The sequence below is a fragment of the Geotrypetes seraphini genome, chromosome 4 (genome assembly GCF_902459505.1).
Source record: "Geotrypetes seraphini chromosome 4, aGeoSer1.1, whole genome shotgun sequence".
Lineage (NCBI taxonomy): Eukaryota > Metazoa > Chordata > Amphibia > Gymnophiona > Dermophiidae > Geotrypetes > Geotrypetes seraphini.
Genome location: NC_047087.1, coordinates 292053207 through 292067760, shown reverse-complemented (window position 1 = coordinate 292067760; position 14554 = coordinate 292053207). Strand labels below are relative to the sequence as shown.

The window sequence follows — 14554 nt, the reverse complement described above, 5'->3', positions numbered from 1 at the left end:
TATAAAGAATTATGTTATCAGTGCGCCACGAGCCTGGGTCCTGCTGCGGCCCAAGAACGGTGGCTGCCGCCTTCCTACAGCAACCAGTTGAGGACGCTCTGGGCTGTGAGGAGCGTTGGGAGCAGTCCTGCTGGTCTCCATCCTGGAAGGTGATCGCTTTGCCTTGGAATCCTTCGCTTTCCGCTTGTGTTCTTCTCTGTTGGGCCCTGCATCTTCCTGGGCGCTGGGAGCCGGGAATCTCCGGGCAGCGGCAATGGGGCTCTATCGAATTCATCCTGGGACTGAAAGAGCGGAGTCTGCCCGAGCGCCTGAGGAGGAGCGAGAAGCCCGTGAACCGCCGCATCTCAGAGCTGATATGAAGTAGCTGCGGTAACCAATGCTCCAGGAGCTCCTGACTTTGCTTAGTGTAGTGAATTATATCGTTTATAGCCGGGCTTTAATTGGTAGCCAGAAGTATTGTCAGAAAGCAGGGCTGCTTTAAGGTTCTTCTGCAGACATGGGATTGTGTCCCTCCACTAAAGATTAGTTTGGCCAAACTTGGGAAGAGGTATCGGAACTGCTTTATATTACAAAAAAGTGTGGGCACCCCTGCATTAGGGTTTAATTAGCTGCATCTCCTATTAGTCCAGCATAGCCTGGAAGGGCAAGGAGTGAGGGCTGGGTGCAGAGCCTGGTATATATTAGTACACAATTTGGTTCAGAATGGGTTTTATTTTCTTCCTCTCGAAAAATACAGTATGTCTGACAGTTTTGATTTTAGTTTTTTAAATGAGTTTTACAGAAAATTCAAAATAAAGTCAGACGTCTTCCAGAACAGGCATAAAACCAATACCCCTTCTCCCTCCCTCTCCCCAGTCGAATGGGGTTGGCATATCAACAGAATGCTCTCCCAAAGAAGTAGATTTAAAGCAGAATTTGATGAACAGAATGAAGATGCCCGGTGCAGCAATTCTCTCCCCCTCCACTCTTTTTTTTTTTTTTTTTTAGTTACATATTTAACATTTGTACCTGCTGGGCTGAAGCAGTTTAATGCAGGGTAGTCTGGCTCCGGAGCTGCACAGTCTCTCTCATGCTCCTCTGCACAGCTGCAGTGAGTGGTGGCAGGCTTGAGCCAACAAGATTCTTGAGGGTGAGGTCTCATGCGAGGCTCACTACTGGGAGTGCTCTGCACATCCACCAATCTGGGAGCACTTCTACAAGGAAGTGCTCATGATTGGCCATCAAGCTCCAGCTCTGTCTCCCTGATTGGTGGATGTACAGAGCTCTCCCATGTGAGTGGCAATCAGCAACTGGTGCGCTGAGGGATCGAACAAGCTTAGAGGGAACATTGGAACAAAGGTAGGCTGGCGTTTCCGTGAGAACCCCAGAGAACCAATGTCAATCCTTGTGGGAGTCCCGTGGACCTAGGGGGATTCCCACTTCCCATACATACCTCTAGTTGGAAGGGAGATTCAAAGATCCTAATAAGTTGAGCACTAGGTGAAGAGCAAAGGAAGGCCAGTATGTTATAATGGGTGCCCCCCCCCCCATATGCATATGGCTTCCTAACTTAATTTTGTGTAGTGCCAATGCTTAAAGCTCTGTCTGGTATTAGTAAGGTTCTCGTAGATAGGGATGACTTTGATTCTCTGAAAATTCAGTGGTTCCTTTACAAGCTGCCTAAGGGGTGAACATCCCAGATTTTCAAGCGTGCTTGGGTGAGGGGGCAATGTGGCGTGGTATGGCAAGGCCTGGGAGCTAAGGGCGGCCACCAGAACCTTGTTGGTGGTCTGGGGGGGGGGGGGGGGGAGTCTGCTACTTTGCCTCTCTAACCAGGCTCAGGACAGAAAGGGGAAAGTATATAGGGGGAAGAGCTGCATGCCTTTGGAACTACAACCTTGAGGATATGCCCCAATGAAGTTTGAAGGTGGGCTGGTGAGGATGAATGATATTGACACATACTGGTCTGTGCTGTCTTGACCCTGCAAGGGAAGATATTTGGTGGCTCTGTTTCAGCTCATTAGAATCCAAAGTGGCCCCAGCTTAAAAATTGTGTTAGAAAGTGTGTCTTGTCTGGTCAAATAGTGTGGTTGTGTTACTAAACTAAAGATTAATACATAAAAACAAAAAAAAGGATTGAAGGCAATAGACCTTGGATTAACTCTAAAATGCATCCTAAAACTCCTAGTTTCCTAGACGAGTTTTTCGCTTTATATTCTTGCCTAGTGAAGCATAGCCCCAGGGAGTCCAGACGAGAGCTTGAGGGGGGTCTTTCAGCCCCTGTTCGCTGCTGTGCAGCTTTAAGAAGGCGGGAGGGCTGGACCGAGGGCGGGCAGAGCTGGGCTTAGGGGAGGGGGCTGTTTGCAGCAACTTCGCTACTCCCCTCGCCGGAGACCCGTGTTATTTCCCCAAAGCTGGAGGAGCAGAGAAAGGCGTCAATTAGTGGAGGACGAGCTGCTTTAGGGCTTCTTGGGGTGTTGTTTTGGTCATTTTCTGTCGGGTCGCCATGGAGGAAGGCAGCAGAGGTAAAGGGGGGGGGGGGGGATGCATGGAAGTGATCGTGGCGAATGAATGAGACTAGTGTAAAGCGAAGTCTGCTCGCACGCCCGAGCCTCTCCCCTTCACTAGGCTGGGCTTTGGACTCCTGGGACGAGTCTAAAGCCGTTTGCACGATCCTAGTGGTACCGAACCGGACTTCTCGGGGTTTCCGAGACGGGTCCTCAGCTGTACGATTTAGCCTGGTTTCGGAGAAAGGGAATCCTCATGGGCTTCGCTTTCTTGGAGCGGATCTGTAGCTATCCCGCCTGGAGAAAAGAAATCCACTCCCCCCCCCCCCCCCCAAAAAAAAAAATATCAAGGGACCTAAACTTGAGTGAAAGCCAGGACTGTGATCGGACCCAAAGCCTCGCCTCGCGTGATATCGCAGTCTAAACGTGCATCAGTTTGGCCCATCTTAATCGAATTCGCGGTCGGGCCTGGGGCGGGCAGAAGAAATCGCTTTTATGTGCGCATAGAAAGCGGATAAAAAGTTATGCGAGGCGCGGGCGGGCTGGATTAGGGTTGGTCGTTGTAGGGGCCAGATTAGACCGGGCTACTTTAAAAAAAAAAAAACAAATAACTTCCCCCCCCCCGCCTCCTTTCATCTCTTTCTCAGGCCATTTTTTTTTTTTTTTGGGAGGGGGGTACGAGACCGCGGGAGAAGAATTCTTATGGGGGAACGGTGTGGAGACGGGGAAGGAAAGGCCCTGCACGCTTCTGCTTGGGGGGGGGGGGGGGGGGGTTAGAGGTTCTGTGAGTGCGATCGCTTTTTCCCTTCTCGTTTGGGGGGTGGGGGGTCGCAGTTCGGAATCTGTGCTTTGTCCTGGATCTTTGTCCTGTGCCGGTTTAAGATCGGGGAAGTGCTCGGCCCGAGGTTCTGTTCAGATACCCTCGGACTTGCGGGAAGTGCACAAGTCCGGACAAGTTGCCTCCTGATGGGAAAAGGGTAAAAAGCGGACCTCACGGATCTTAACTGCACGGCCTTAAAAATCTGAGGTCCTTGTCACTTTTAGTCTCAGCATAGATTATGGCTCTGACGGACCTCTCTGACAATTTAGATCTGACGGGTGGTGATGCTTTTCCCTCCCTATGCCGAGACTAAAAATGGCAAAACTTTTGCCCTGAGGTCTGTGCCACTTTTAGTCTTAGCATAGGGAGGGAAAAGCATCACCATCCGTCAGACCTAAATTGTCAGAGAGCTCTGTCAGAGCCATAACCTATGCTGAGACTAAAAGTGGCACAGACCTTAGGGCAAAGTTTTGCCACTTTTAGTCTCACATAGGGAGGGAAAAGCGTTAGGATCCGTCAGACCTAAATTGTCATAGAGGTCTGTCAGAGCCATAATCTATGCTGAGACTAAAAGTGGCACAGACCTCAGATTTCTAAGGCCTTGCAGTTAAGATCCGTGAGGTCCGCATTTTACCCCTCCCCCCCCTCCTGATTTTCTGCGTTCTGACTGGGTTCTGTGGAAGTGGGCTACATGTCCATGCATCCATTCTCCCAGTGCTGGCTCGGGGACCTGCTAGTGATCAGGAGAAACACTCATAGAGTAGTGAAGGTTATGGGAGGTGATTGAAAATTTTTTTTGTGTGTTCTGAGAGCCAATATTGGTTGTAACAAAGCTGTCCGTCTCAATTGTTGTGTAACCTCTTTCTGTGGTCCACCGGACCATGGTACTTTCGACAAGTTGTGGCACTCTATAAGCCTAATAGATTTTTATGATCCGAAAATCAAAAGCTATTAACGGTGGCATAGGAAGGGTGAGCGTCACCCCTCCCTCACCCTCTTTCCCGCCGCATGTGCCCCCTTCCGTTTCCCCGTACCTTTTAAATACTCTGACGTGAGCAGCATGTTTCAAGTTTTTTCAAGTTTTATTTATTTTTAATATACCGACCATCAGCAGTATCTGGCCGGTTTACAATAAAATGTTAAAATTGAGATAAAAGGTTAAGCTTATAAAAGTAAAATTTTGTGAGGCAGAAAGGGGGTGTACATTAAGGACATAGACAGGACAAACTAGAGAATGAGGATAAGGAGGAAGGGGGAGGGGTAAAGTTACATCCACTTTCTAGGCGTGGGTTCCAGAAGTGACAGAGGGAGCGCCAATGCTGACGCAGGCTGCAACTTTGCGCTAGGGAAGTTAAAAAAAAGGTATTGGGGAAGGGGCGGGCTACAAGGAGAGGAGTGGGGGAGGGGTGCTGCGCCTGGGGTGGACCGCACCCCCATTACCCCTGCTTAGACAATTATTTTAAGCGGTAAATCAAATTTTGAATAAAACTTGGTTAAAAAAAACACCCCAAACTAGACTGATAACTTTGCATTGTTGGTGTTAAAATGTGGAATGTTCTGGTGGGCCAATTGCAACTGTGTAAACCAGCTTCAGTTTAAGAAACCATTTAAAACTCAACTGTTTGTTACTGCAGTTTTTGTGATCTATTAGTAGGTATTTGAAGAAAAGAATCTGTTTATTCATGTTTGCTATTGCAATCTTGCGATTTATCAGGCGACATTTGAAGAGAAGAAATTATGTAGGTTTTATGACATGTTTTGCTTTTATTTTTTGTAGGTTTTAATTGATGTAACCATTTAGGTTTGGTTTTTTTGTGAACAGTATAAAAAAAGTTTTAAATAAATAAATACAGCCTATTGTAGCCCACCCCAAGGAGAGAATAGCTTATGAGAGGCTTAAAATGGTCCCTAACGTTTGCTAAATGTCTTTATCCCCTCCCACTGCAAACCCCACAGTTTCTAAATGTAAACTTTAAATGTGACTGCTAAAACAACAGAAGAACGGCTAATACATGTAACATGATTGAATAATTATCTCCTTGTGCTTTGCAGAGTGCCTGGGGGGAGGGGTGGTGCAGCTGGGACTGGGTTTTTAGATGACTGACTGACTGCCAGTCAGGTTCATTTAAATATACCTGCTGTATATGAGAGTCTGTCTTCCTTCTCCCTCGACTTTCAACAGGCCTGCAACAATAATAACTTACTATACATGCTTGGTCTCAAACTCGCGGCCTGGGGGCCACATGCGGCTTGCCAGATACTATTTTGAGGCCCTTGGTCTGTTTATCATAATCACAAAAGTAAAATAAAACAGTTTCTTGATCATGTGTCTCTTTAGCTATAAATGACAATATTATGATTAAGACTTAGCCAAAAGGAAAGATTTATAAACTATAAAGAGTTTTACCTCACGCAAAATTGTTGTTTCTTTAATAAGACATTAGCTATTTTTTTCTGAGGCCCTCCAAGTCCCTACAAATCCAAAATGTGTCCCTGCAAAGGGTTTGAGTTTCAGACCACTGTGCTAGTATGTAATGTTCAGGTTCATGTCATTAAATGCTGATGGGATGCTGGCTGAAATCCCTGATCCAGCAGAAAAAAATAGTGAAAAAAGAAAATAAGTTACATTGGAAGGAAGGACCCAACGGGAGGAAGGTCCCGTAGCAGGCCTGCAATGTTGCCTCTATGTCGATGAAGTTTCTAAGAAGAGGCTGGTAGGTCTGGGGGTGGGAGGCTTATAGGGGCTGACCGGGTAGGGGAGTCGCAGGTCTTTGCTTTTTGGCTATTTGACCTGTGATCAGGAGGGAGGGAGGGGGGCTGCTAGACTTGCGACCGCAAGGGGGGCTACTGGCTGGGAAGGGAGGCATCTCGTGGCAGTCATCCTTTATTGCGGGAACAAGGCTTTTTACCATTCTGAGTTTGTTGGGGAGAATGGGACGAATTAAATAAATAAATACCACTAACGAATAATTTAACCAGTCAGGAGCTGTTTCTGGCTAGTTAAATGGCTTTGAATACCAACCCCAGATTTATTTTGCAATGAGGTATACCAAGTTGGAACTTCTCTCCGAGATGGGCTAGTAACTTTCTAGTAGCCCTCAGGCTAGGACAGTGTCCTATTTAAAGCCCAAGCACAGCTGCAGTGTCCTTCCTCCAACTGTCAAAAGAGATTCCTGTGGAGCTCCTGCTTGGAAGAAAGTGTTTGAGCAGTTTCCATGACCTCTTGGCTTGCATATGTATTTGCTAATTATTAAAAAGCTGGCTTGAGGGACCTATGGGCTAGTAACTTTCTAGCAGTCCTGGGGCTAGGACAGTGGCCTATTTAAAGCCCAAGCAGAGCTGCAGTATCCTTCCTCCAACTGTCAACTCCAACTGTGGCGTTCCTGCTTGGAAGAAAGTGTTTGAGCAGTTTCCATGACCTCTTGGCTTGGATATGGATTTGCTAATTATTAAAGAGCTGGCTTGAGGGACCTCTGATCTTCTTTCAGCCTAACTGGCTTGCAGAACAGATGCTCTTTATTTATTGAGTTTAAAAAAAAATGTTTTTAAGACTTGCGCCATGTAGAGGGTATGAGAGAGTTTATATAGCATTCCTCCCCCCCAAGTCCTTCTAATGGGCTTGTCTGGACCTGGCTTAACTTGAGAATTGTAGTGGATGTTTTCTTAATTGGACCACCCTGTGTGAAGATGGTGAACCTGTTAAAATACGTACTTTAAAAGTACTTTGATATTTGATCTTATCCTTTTCTTGTATCTCCATGAAACAAGGGAATGGGGCTTGTATACCATCTTTTTGTGGCTTCATATACAGGTGCTTATTCTGAACCTGGGGCAATGGAGGATTGTGATTTGCCCAGGGTCACACGGAGCAGCACTGGGACTTGATCCCACAACCTCTGGGTGCAGAGGTGGCAGCTCTACCACTAGGCCACCCCTCGCCTTTCAAATATTTTAGGCATAATGACCGATTTGTGTACTTCTTCTCTTGGTGAGGTGGAAACGTTTCTCAGCAAGTTCAGCGGGAGGGTCGGCAGATCTGGGTCTGGGGTTCCTGAGCTTTTCCTCTGTCACTGTATTTGTCAAAGTCTCTCCGATTTGAGAATGCAGATGGCAATGTGTGAATCTCCTGTCTGCTCAACCTCATCCCGGAAGGCCCTTTTGTCCATCTGCCACAGCTATAAAGAATTTCCAAATAGGGTGGTTTCACAAACAGGAGAAAAGTAGGGGTGTGGTTTTTTTTAAACTTCAAGCTTACCCCCATCACCCCTCTCCTATCTAAAAGCTATACAGCAGTGAAGGAGTCCAAAGAATGAGAGGTTTACATAATAAAGTGTGGGTAAGAAGACTTTTTTGACAGACCTGCCTGTCCTTAGCACTGTACAACTGCTTTTTGCAAATGGCTCTTATTTTCAGTTCCTACTAACTTAGGCAAATGAAGCTCTACAATAGGCCTCTGTGTGGGACCTAGCCAGACCACCAGGTTCTTTTTTTGGGTGGGGGGAGGAGTCTGAGCCCAGAATGGAGGGGCAAAGAAAGAACTTTGCCGTGCCTTACTCTCCCCACCCCCCTCTATTCTCCACTTGCCACATGACCCTCACAATCACATACCTGAGCTGGCGGGTGCTCCAAGCTCCACCAGCAGAAGCCCTCCTAAAGCCAAAGCCATATGTTTTTCTTGGGCCACTGCTGCGTAAGACCCTCCCCCCCCCCCCCCAACACACACACATACACACTCCTGTGTATGTTTGGCTTTCACAAAATTGAGCATACATGACAGAGGCCTACCTCCTGTGTATGCTTGTTTTTCACACACATGCAGGGGAGCAAGCATTCTTTTTATATACTCAGTTTCTTAAAAAAAAAAAAAAGTGTGTGTGTGTGGGGGGGTGCCAGCACTGTGGCAGCATAAAAAGCACAGCAGGCTTCATTTGGAAGAGGGTTTCTGCTGGTGGTGTGTCTTTTTTTGGTGGGGAGGGGGGACAACAGCACAAGGCACCCCTACCCCATTTTCCTTCTCAGCCGCTGTACCTGTGTATTTGTTTAATCAGCTGATCTCTTGAATGGACAGCATACCACCTTCCTTGTATGCATCCATCGCCCGGTTTTGCTTTAAATTAATTGGCTGATGGGATGAGCTGCCTTTGGAAGTTGGAAAGACCTGTTTTACAGCTGGAGCTCTCCAGTTTCTGCAAATCAAAGTTCTGCTCGACATAAGAATAACCATACTGGGTCAGATAAATGGTCTGTTTATCCTGCTTCTATTAATGGCCAATCCAGATCACAAGTACCTGGCAGAAACCTAAATAGTAGCAACATTCCATGCTATGAATCCCAGGCCAAGCAATGGCTTCCCCTATATCTGAATTTATAGCAAACTATGGGCTTTTCCTCCAGGAACTTGTCCAAACCTTTTTAAAACCCAGTCATGCTAACCGCTGTTCTAGTGCAATAGGTGTATCATTCTGGATGGATGGGTAATATCCCCATGCTCGTGAGCTGTGAGAAGGAATCCACTCCAGATTTTGAATCCCTCATTCTTCACTGGAGAACTCTACTGCCCCCTTCAGTTTTTCCTGCTGCACTTGAGCTGGAAGGAGTGTTTCTGATCTGTTCTGTAATTTATTTTTTATTTTTTCTCAGATTTTTTCAGTCTTTTTTTGCAAGTTTTTAATGACTTTCAGTGCTCGGAACTCCCATTGTCGAGGATTCAGCTTTACCTTCGTAGAGAAGAAGCAGACAGAGGTGTGCAGCTGACAGGCCAATCCCTCTGTGATACCTGTTGGCCAGCCTGCTGAAACTTTTCTGGAGCTTGGGGTCCGTTGAGCACAGGCTGTCGGGCATCCACAGGGGGATTAGTGGGATTCCGAAGGGTGCTGGCTGCATTTCGCCTCCCCCCTTTCAGGTCTGCGGGGAATTGAGGCTCAGTCGTACACTAGTTCAATTGGCAGTCCAAAGATTCAGAGTTGGAGGAGCGTTCCATTTGAGACAGTGATTTCTTCTTCCATGTCCAGCTATCTTTGGAGCTGAGGCAGGCTACATCACATTTCCAGCACAGGTCACAGTGAGTAAGGCTGTTGCAGCCTATGAGGAAAATTGGGGTGGGGAGGAGGGTTCTTTTTTTTCAGATTTTTACCCCTTTCCTTAGGTGTCCCTACTTCCAAAATCGCTGCTTGGTGCCAAAACGCTGATTAGGTGGCCATCTTGGATTTCCCAGGTTTTTTTTAAAGTTCTCCAGAACCTTCAGTTTTCCTCATTTTGCCTCAAAATTGGCTGGGATGGAGTCCTCGGGCTCCTTTACCCTCAATTCATGCAAGGTTTACACTTGATGGGTGCCTAAAAAGTGCCCTTGCACCATGTGCTCTGTAGCACGTGAAGGGGGGTAACAGGAACAGTTGTCTTAGTCTTCTCTTTGCTCTCTAGGACTGTCGGGGTGGGGGGGGGGGTCTGTTGGTTGGGAGTAAATCTCTTCCAGAGCCCCAGAATGGTGGTCATTGTAAGAGGAGGCCATTGAGCCCAAGAAATGAAAGCTGGAGTCATCAAAAAGAGAATCCACACTGCCTAAGATGCCATTTTCTCCAGAATTTGTCAATCTGAGGTGAAGAGCTTATCTGGATGGATGAGATCCCCAGGAGAAATCTAGCAGCGCACCAGGAAATGTGCGAGGGGACTTGGGCTTCCAGGGTGCATCTGCTTCAGTGTCAGAGCCTGGCCAGGATCTGGTGGGCCTTTCCAAGGGAGACTGTTTGAGAACTCTGTTTGTATGCCTTTACTGTCCTGTAGGGAGATGCAGGATCATAAGGCTGGTGCAAGTGCGCAGGATACAGTGGTGGCCCTCGATCAAGGGGATGTCCCTATGATCCCACCCTTCTGTTCAGTTTCTTTGCTGTGTTAGAACTTATTGCAGGCTTTTTGTGGCAGTTAAACTTGGTCTCCCAGTAAGTCCCCTCTGCCCCCTGCTCTATAATGAGTGGAATGAGAGCCAAGACTTCCTAATTTCCTGGCGTCCTGATATCAGTCATGAAGTATTGGTATGCTCCTGAAGGGAAACACCCGTTTTCCCTCAAGGAAGCTTAACGTGATTTTGCAAGGTCTCATTCATGCATTCTCCAAGTTTTACAGAGTAGATGTAGCGGCAAGGGAGGGATTCTGCCTTTGGGTCCTCAGTGATACGAGCCAGCGCAGTAGTCCCATCCTAGGTTTCTGGGACTGCTTTTGTACGTCCCATCCATCCAGAAAGACACACCTATTGCACTAGAAAAAGAGATTAGGTTCTTACCTTGCTAATATCTTTTCTAGTAGATAGGTACGTCATTCTGGAGCCCTGATTACTGTCTCAGTTAGAAAGTTCAAGTCCAAGCTGAAATTTGGATGTCAGTCAGACCTTATGGGTATGATGAATAATCTAGTGCTAGTGCTGTGTGTCGCGCTACTGATGATGCCATCAGTACACAGAAGGCCCCAGCGAGAAGGCCGCGAAGTAGCCTGTGAGTGCTGCTGACCTGATGATCCTCTGCCGCAAGGTATTTATGGTCACGGTCGGCAGGGATCGGTTGGGAGGGAAGGATGGAGGGTCAGCGGGGGTTCGGCCGTGCGTTGGGGGCGGCGGTGGTGGTTGCTCAATGGTTCTGCTGCACGAGGGATGGGAGGGAGGGAAGGATGGAAGCTGGACAAAGGGTTCTGCTGTACAGGGGGATGGGAGGGATGGAGGGATAGAAAGATGCTGCAGAGGGAAGGCACAAGGGAATGGGTGAGAGGGGAGGAAAGATGTTGCACATGTGGGGGAAAGCAAAGAGGAAGAATTGGGGTGAAGAAGAGAGAGATTATCATGTACATGAAAAAAAATAAGCCCTACCCAAAAATAAGACCTAGTGCCTTTTTGGGCCCCAAATGAATATAAGACACTGTCTTATTTTTGGGGAAACACGATAGTGGAGTAGACAGAATGATAGAAGCATATAGAATAGCTCCTTATGAAAGGCTAAATGGTTTAGGGTTCTTTTTGCTTGATAAGTCTATAAAATCTTAGGGGTAGAGAATGACACAGGAATGGGAATCCGTGGTTAACCAGGGGAACAGGGACAGAGCTTGTGGCCAATGGAAAAAACTGTACCCCCGGGTCATTTTTTACTTCCAACCAGACGGAACAGCATCTCTAAAACTTAGACAACTGGCAACTAAATTCAAGGATTAAAAAAACTGCAGAAACTGATTTTGGATTTAAATGCTAAATGACCTCATTTGTGTCTTGTCTGCCGATCAGATTCCTACCACCTGCAACATCCTTCCATCATATGCCCGGTTGCTCATGCATCTTACTGTAAAAGCAACAGATTCATCCATCGTTTGCCGGCATCAAGGAACATTGCCAACATTTAATACACACTTATTTTCCTATTAATCCAGTACGTTGTGTTGGTTCTCTTCTACACCCATGTCTGAAAGACAATCCAATTAATTATCTTTCCAGATGATGTAAAAACATCTAGGCAACCAAATCTTTGGAAAACGTAGAACCATGATGGCATATAAAGGCCAAATGGCCCATCCACAGCATCCATTATCTCCTCCTCTCCCTATTGGCTAAGGCTCTTGACATTTGCATCTCCTCTTCCTATAGGCTAAGGCTCTTTACACCTGTACTGTGAGGTCATAGATTTTATGGTTATAGAAACATTGTAACATGATGGCAGATAAAGACCAAATGACCCATCTAGTCTACCCATCCGCTGTATTTGTGATTTACAAATAACGGTTGAACAGAATGCTGTTCCTTTTTATACTTGGCTTGTACAGATGAGCTTGCAACCCTGTAAATATGAAATACCTGTTCACTCTTTTAAATATTGCTAGTATAAAAGGATGCTCCATGAAACTGATAAGTAGAACACTTAAATCAGAAAAAGCTCAGTTCAAAGTGCAGTTATGTTGTGTATGTTAACTGCCTTGACTAGAGGTAGTCACCAATATCTTCAGTCTTCAACATTTTCAAATTTCTGCCGTCTCTTAATAATCAATAAACTTTTTTTAAATTATTAAAGATTTTTTTTTTTTTACAAAAACACTTAACTTGCAAAAAAGACTCCACCAGACCCACTGCTGACATGGCAGATCTTTTGAAGGATGTGGAAAATTCTAGGATGCTTATATGCACTTGCTATCGGACTGCTACTCTGATGCAAGAACTGAAACACTGGCCATGTTGGCAGTGGGTCCGGTGGAGTGTTTTTTTGCAAGTTAAGTGTTTTTGTGAAAATATCTTTAGGAGATTTTTCCATTCCTGATTAAAAAAATTAAAACTTGGGTTTCTTCTACTCGGTTGCAAGGAGAGTTGCTTACCTGAGAGTATTTCTTAGTGTTTGTGCTGTGGGTGCTTTAGCCCGTGAGAGATGGAAACTAGTGCTGCCCGATTCACAATTCGAATCGGGTGAATTGATTTGTATCGGTTCGTTTTTGTATCGGACTCACCGATTCAGCCCCGATTAAAAAGTTCATTCTTTTTTCACTGTCGGCCGCCGGTCTCGTTCCCATCTAATGTAACTTCCGGTTTTGCGAAACTGGAAGTTACATCAGAAGAAACAAAGGACGTGGAGCGTCGGGGAGCGAGCAGACCTTGTGCAGCGGACCTCAGAAGCAAAGGGTATTTTTTTGGCTGGCTGTCTCCGCATTTCTCCTCTCTTCCCCGCGATACCACATCCAGTCAAGTAAGTAACTGAATTGGCAGGGGGGGGGCTTGGGCTGGAAGCTGAGAATCAGCAGGGGGGCTGGTGAGTCTTGGGAGCTGGGGATGGAAGCTGAAATCAGTAGGGGGGCTGGTGAGTCTTGGGGGCTGGGGATGGAAACTGGGAATCGGAAGGGGGGCTGGTGAGTCTGGGGGGCTGGGGATGGAAGCTGTGAATCGGCAGGGGGGCTGGTGAGTCTGGGGGCTGGGGATGGAAGCTGGGAAGTTTTGATATGATATTTCCTTGGTTAAATAAAATGTTTAAACTTAAAAAGCTGTGTCATCAACAGTGAATCGAATCGAAAAATCGATTCAACAGGGTGAATCGAAATATTTTTCTCTGAATTGGGCAGCACTACTTCCTACACTTGCCTCTACACAAAAAGCACCTTTCTGTTGTATGCAAAGCCAGTTTCTTCCCATACCCACAGTAAAGTCCCAGAGAAAAAGAGGATCAAGCTGGGATTGGCAATGCCATTTTGTTGCCAGGAACTGGCCTTCTGTTCTGAAGTATACGCAGGTTGCAACAACAACTTCTAAAAAGACGTTAAGAGGGATCCTTTAGCATGAAACCATGGCTTATCCATACCAAACCAAGTATACCCGCCAGAGGAAGGCACATAGTTGGGGCACAGAATGGGGGGGGAGAGAGGGGCGAGTTGGTACTCAGGAGGGAGGGTGAGGGGCGTACTGGGACACCAAAGGTCGGCCCACGGGGAAGAGAAGCAGGGCGAACTCGGCGCCGGCTTGTTTCCGATGGCCAGTGGCAGCCTTTCCCCGGCGGCAGAGGCAGCAGCAGCATGTTTCCAAATGGCGGTGGCATGGGGGAGGGCAGGGAGAAAGAAAGAAAGGGGGGGGGACAGGGAGAAAGAAAGAAAGAAAGGGGGAAAGGTGAAAGAAAGAAAAAAATGGTGCATGGGGAGAGAGAAAGAGAAAGACAGACATAGAGAAAGAAAGGGGGCATGGAGAGAGAAAGAAAGAAGGGGGCAGGGTGAAAGAAAAAGAAATGGGGCATGGAGAGAGAGAGAGAAAGACAAATAGAGAAAGAAAGGGGGCATGGGGAGAGAGAAAGAAAGAAGGAGGCAGGGTGAAAGAAATGGGGCACGGAGAGAGAGAGAAAGACAGATAGAAAGAAAGGGGGCAGGGTGAAAGAAAGAAAGAAATGGGGCACGGAGAGAGAGAGAAAGACAGACATACAGAAAGAAAGGGGGCATGGAGAGAGAAAGAAAGAATGGGACAGAATGAAACAAAGAAAAAGTTGGGGGAGGGAATGAGATCTGGAGGAGAGGAAGCGTACAGGAAGCTGAATGAAGGGAAGAAATATTGGATGCACAGTCAGAAGAATAAAGTGCAACCAGAGACTGATGAAATTACCAAAGGTAGAAAAAATGATTTTATTTTCAATTTAGTGATCAAAATGTGTCCGTTTTGAGAATTTATATATGCTGTCTAAATTTTGCACTATTGGCCCCCTTTTACTAAACTGCAATAGCAGATTTTAGCACAGGGAGCCTATGAGCATCGAGAGCA

General features: G+C 46.6%; 1 protein-coding gene across 4 annotated transcripts in view; it reads left to right on the top strand.

Annotated features, from left to right (window-relative positions):
- LZTS2 (leucine zipper tumor suppressor 2) overlaps positions 1-14554 on the top strand; it is a 300826-nt gene that overhangs the window by 196564 nt on the left and 89708 nt on the right. The window contains exon 1 of one of the 4 annotated variants that reach the window (XM_033941529.1): positions 2328-2504. The exons of the other annotated variants lie outside the window; for them this stretch is intronic. The gene's annotated coding sequence lies outside the window, so the exon portion shown is untranslated. Of the gene's footprint in view, positions 1-2327; positions 2505-14554 lie in introns of those variants that run through there. 4 annotated transcript variants of the gene reach the window in all.